Source organism: Phascolarctos cinereus, unplaced genomic scaffold (assembly GCF_003287225.1).
Source record: "Phascolarctos cinereus isolate Bilbo 61053 unplaced genomic scaffold, phaCin_HiC Scaffold_726;HRSCAF=1367, whole genome shotgun sequence".
In the NCBI taxonomy this organism is placed as follows: Eukaryota; Metazoa; Chordata; class Mammalia; order Diprotodontia; family Phascolarctidae; genus Phascolarctos; species Phascolarctos cinereus.
The window spans coordinates 216,515,384-216,521,383 of NW_027556098.1; positions in this window are offsets into that span (position 1 = coordinate 216,515,384).

The window sequence follows — 6,000 nt, forward strand, 5'->3', positions numbered from 1 at the left end:
GAATAACTGGATTTGATCTTTTTTATATTTTTCCATTTGTTGACAACCACAGCCCTACCAAAAAAAAAAAGATATTTCTGTTCAATCAGTCTCAAGCATTACCCCCTAGCAATCTACTGAGTGTAACAATAATTCATGGCAAGGGGCAGCTATGTGGCTCAGTGCACAGCCTGGAGTCAGAAAGACCTGAGGTATTTACTAGCAATGTGACCCTGGGCAAGTCACTTAACTCTAATTGCCTCAAAAAGAAAGAAAGAAAGAAAGAAAGAAAGAAAGAAAGAAAGAAAGAAAGAAAGAAAGAAAGAAAGAAAGAAAGAAAGAAAGAAAGAAAGAAAACCTCAATTACTCATGGCAATGTTGAATTCATAGTCATCTTTTATAGCTCAACTCAAATACTCCCTCTACCAGGAAGTCATTTGCAATTTACTGATTAGTAACAACCTTTTCCCATCAACCTCATAAAACGTTTTCTTTACATCTCTCTAATGTAATTATCAAACCAACTATTTATCTATGTATTACATCCACCCACTAGATCCAGTCTGGGAGGGCAGGATTCTTGTCTTATACAAGACCTAAGTCTTGTATCTACCCTAATGCCTAGCCCTGAAATGGGTGCAGCCTGTGAGGTGGACCTGTGCTGTCATCGGTGAATGGAACTTCCATTGTGGAAACTCTTCATTTATGCAGAGCAGCAACTAACTGCAACTTAAAAGTCTTTTATTTTGCTTTTTTTGTTTGTTTAACATATGAAACTGCAAATCTCTATTACATATACAATCAGCTGATTTTTCCCAATATGTAATAAGTTCTACAGGTTAGATTCAAAGCTGTCCTGATTGTCTATCTCCCTCTAAACTTTCTGTTCTCTTCAGTGTATTTTTTAAAAAACGTTTTGCTACCTTTCTTTTTTTTTCTTTTTTTATGGTATCATCATCAATGATCCCTGTATTACCCCAATTCTCCCCTCAAAAAAAATATAAAACCCTCTCTTATAACAAATGTACAGTCAAGCAAAGTAAATTTACACATTAGCCATGCCCCAAAATGCATGTTTTTATTTATTTATGGCGAGGCAATTGGGGGTAAGTAATTTGCCCAGTGGCACACAGCTAGTAAGTGTCACATCTGGTCTGAGACCAGATTTGAACTCAAATCCTCCTGACTCTAGGGCTGATGGTCTATCCCCCTGTGCCACTGAGCTGCCCCCTCCCAAAATGCATGTTTGTGCTCCATCTGTAGTCAAAGGGCAGGGAGCATTTCATCATTGTCCTTGTGAAGCCAGGGTTGGTCATTGAATTGATTCAGAGTGCTTAAGTCTTTCAAAGTTTTGTTTTGTTTTGTTTCATAATACTGTTGGCATAAATTGGTCTCCAGGAGTAGCTAGGTTGTAGGGGTGGCACAGTAGATAGAGCCCTGGACTTAGGATCAGGAAGACTCATCTTTCTGAGTTTAAATCTAGCCTCAGACACTAGCTGAGTGACCCTGGGCAAGTCACTTAACTCTGCTTCAATTTCCTCATCTAGAAAATGGCAAACCGCTCCAGTATCTTTGGGTTTTTGTTTTTTGTTTTGTTTTGTTTTTTAGTTGGGCAATGGGGGTTAAGTGACTTGCCCAGGGTCACACAGATAGTGTTATGTGTCTGAGGCTGGATTTGAACTCAGGTCCTCCTGAATCCAGGGCCAGTGCTCTATCCACTGTGCCACCTAGCTGCCCCCCACTCCAGTATCTTTGCCAAGAAAATCCCAAATGGGGTCACAAAGAGTTGGACACAACCAAAATGAGAAACAACAACAAAACTCATTTCACTCTGCATCACTTTATATAAGTCTTCCCAGGTTTCTCTGAATTCATTATTTTCATCGTATCTTATAACAAAATAATATTCCATTACATTTACATACCATAATTTGCTCAGCCATTCCCCAATTAATAGTCATTCTTCCTTTCTTGCTTTCCATTCATTGCTACAGCAAACAGTGCTGCTATGAATGTTTTTGTACATATGGATCCCTTCCATCTTTTCCTGTATCTCTTTTGGATGTGTGCCTAGTAACAGTATCACTGGATCAAAGGGTGTATAAGTCCAATTGGCTTTCCAAAATGGCTGGACTAATTTACCACTATAACAATGGTGCGTTAGTGTGCTCATTTTCCAGCAGCCCCTCCAAAAAGTGTCATTTTCCCATCTTGTCATTTTTGCCAATCTGATGGGTGTAAGATGGACCTTCATAGTTGTTTTAATTTGCATTTCTATTACCATCAGTGATTTAGAGCATTTTCCATACAGTTGTTGATAGCTTGGATTTCTTCCCTTGAGAACTGCCTGTTTAGCTTTTGGCCATTTAGCCAATGAGAGAAATGTCTCTTGTTCTTATATGTATATGTGCCCATAAGGTGATTTCTCAAGGTAATAGTTAAGGCATCACCAGATGGATGACCTGCTGCAGAGTACAGTGAGCAGAGCTGGAGAACAACTTGTTATTACACCAATATTATAAAAATGAACAATTCTCAAGACTTAAGAACTCTGATCCCTGCAACGTTCCATAGGACAGAAGAGGAAGAACACTGCCTCCAGGCAGAAAGGTGATGAATAAATAAGCAGAATAGAACACACACTTTTGTAAATGGCCAATATAATAATTTATTTTGCTTGACTGTGCATATTTATTATACTCCTTTTGGGTGTGTTTTCATGTGCGCTCTTGGCATGATTTAACAAATATTTATGGATCGCCTGTTATGGGCATAGGTTAGCTAGATGGTACAGTGGATAGAGTGCCAGGCCTGAACTCAAGAAGACTTATTTTCATGAGTTCAAATCTGGCCTCAGACATGGCTGTGTGACCCTGGGCAAGTCACTAAACTTTGTTTGCCTTACATTTCCTCATTTGTAAATGAGTTGGAAAAGTAAATGGCAAACCACATCAGTATCTTTGCCAAGAAAACCCCAATTGAGATCACAAGAAGTCAGACATGACTGAAAGACAATTAAACAACAATTATCGGCATGATAGAGAAGCAGCATTTTATATACATGATCTCAGCTGATTTTCATAATAATCCAATGAGGTAGGTTCTTTTTTATCACTGTTTTTCCAGATAAAAGAAAATGAGGTTCAGAAAAATTAAGTGACTTGCCCAGTGCCACGTAGTTATTAAGTAGTAAGTTAGTATAGCCTTTCTGAGATGTGGGGGTCCTTATCCCCCTCATTCCCACCCAAGGTGAAGAATCTTCCAGATCAAGGCCAGCTACCTAGACTCTGGTTGCTCATCTCAACTCTCTTAGTGGAAAGTTGGGTTCCTCCTCAAGTTTCTAGGGGTATCCCTGAGGGATTGGGAGTGCCTTTGTAATGCTGGTATCCTGATATTGTTCTCCTCAATCTCAACTGCCAGTTATCTCATCGATATCATCTAACCAGGGCCAGTTATATCTCTTCAGTATCATCAATACCTTTGATTAGCATTCCACCATTATTTAATCAATTAGCTTTTACAAAGGGATATTTACTGAGAAGATATCCAAGAACAGAAGTTCAAAACACTCCACCCACACCAAGGCTTATCTTAAAGGGAATATTCCAAAGCATTTGCCCTGAGAAGTTTATTTCTGAATGTGCTGTAGCTGATGGCCACATAAACTGTAAACCAGCATCTAGGTGTCAATCCATGGCTGGACTGGTCAAGCAGGTTGTTCAGGCCTTCACTTTTCACCTAGTTTGGCTGGGCTTAAACTCTGACATGGACTCCAGTTCTTAGACACTGGTACTCTCCTGACCTTCAGAGCTCACAAGGTCACATGCTAATCTGTTTTGTCTTCATGCAAGGCAGGAAGGAATAAATATAACAGGGATAGAAGTAGAAGCAAGGCCAAGCATTCATGGCTTCATGTCAGCCTGGGTGGGGAGAGTAGATCACTGGCACTCTCCCCAGCCACAGGCTTTCAGCCGTCCTTGCTTCCTTACTTAAATGAAGCCAGGGGGGTAACAGAACAAAGTTGAGTCACTGGGGTCTTTTGCATGCATGTTTAATTCTGGCTCAGAAACTGATAGTAAAGCCTTTCCTCACTACAAGGTAAGCAGACCAGAAATAGTCAGAGAATTCCCGTGCATGCTCCAAAGTTCCAGTAAGGGATTGAATCAGGCTGAGCATACCACAAATGCCCATCAGGGCTGGGCTCTCAATGACCAGGCCCCCATTACATTACTAATACAGGATTCAAATATGGGTCCTCCTGATTCCAAATGTAGCTTTGTACCTACTGACTTTAAAAACAGATTATTTTCTTAGATGTTTTACTTAATCTAATAGTAAAATCAATTTACATTCCCTTAGTAAACATTGCCCAGGTGATTGGAGGAATGGCAGGCTGGCAACACACTATATGAAGGGAACTAACCTTGAATTTAAAAACTGCTAAAAACAATCTATAAAATAATTTCATATAGATAATTAAAATTTGACTGTACTGAACAACTGTATTAGTAAGTTATTAATGTACTTAAAGATTGTATAAAATATTTACAGCTGCTCTTTTTGTGGTAGCAAAGACTTGGAAATTGAAGGAATTGTCTAAACAAGTGTATATAATTGCGATGGCATACTATTGTGCTATAAGAAATGATGAGCAGGATGCCCTCAGAAAAACCTAAAAAGGCATACGTGAACTGATGCGAAGTGAAGTGAGCAGAACCAACAGAACATTGTAAGAAGTAAGAGCAACATTGTACAATGATCAACTGTGAATAACTTGGCCAGGGGTTGGGAACCTTTGGCTTTGGCCTCAAGGCCACCTGTGGCTTTCTAGGTCCTTGGGTGTAGCCTTTTGACTGAGTCCAAGTTTTACAGAACAGATCCTTTTATTAAGGGGATTTGTTCTGTGAAGTTTGGATTCAGTCAAAGGGATACACTTGAGGACCTAGAAGGCTACACGTGGCCTCCAGGCCAAGTCTATAGTTTCCCTACCCCTGACTAGCTATTCTCCACAATACAATGATCCAAGATAATTCCGAAGGACTTATGGTAAAAAATGCTATCCGCCTTCAGAAAAAGAACTAATAGAATCCGAATTCAGATCAAAGCACATTTTAAAAAATTTTTCTTTATTTTTCTTGGAGTTTTTTGTCTGCATTTTGTAACATGTTTAATATGGAAATACATTTTGCATGACAGCACATGTATAATCTACATCAAATTGCTTACCTTCTGAGTGAGGGGGGAAGGCAGGGAAGAGGGAAAGAATTTAGAACTCAAAAATTTTGTGTAAAAAGCATGTTAAAAAGCGTTTTTACATGTAATTTTCTAAATAAAAAATTTTCAAGAAATAAAGAAAAAATTGTATAATTCTGCTTTTTATCTATAAGGCACTACGAAACAAATTACAAAAGAAGGAAAAGAATCATAGATCCCTAGAGTCACTTAATAATGGAAATATTTCTCTAACAACTAATCTACAGCCCCAAGTCACAAAGCCAAAATAAAGGCTCACACATTCCAGCTTCATGTATATTACTGGAAATGTATGCGCATTCCCAGTAAAGGGGAAAATTGGGTTCATTGATAGTGCATATCAAGTTTCCTTTCTATAACTCATTAAAAACATCATTAATTTTAAGTCATCACATAGCCATGAGGCAAAAGCTATCATCCTGAGGCAGAATATGGGAAATCAAAGATGGGCTTTTTCACATACAGAGGATGTGAACATCAATGCCTGGATTAAGACTCAGGATTTCCCTGCTTCTTACTTCATACTAAGAGCACACTTTCAGTCCCTTCTTTAGTGCTGGCAGAGAATTATTCCATTGAGGCCAAATTTCCTGCCTCTTCAAGGAGGGGTAGAAGTTGAAGAAGTGTGATCTTGATCAAGCTTGATTTCTGGCACGAAGTAGCCGGCAGGAACATTTTGGCAGTTAAGTTGGACTGTTCAAAATGAACACAGGTTGCTTGTTCTTTCTCTTCAGAGAAGGCTAAGTACCAGAAGACTCACCAGTGAAA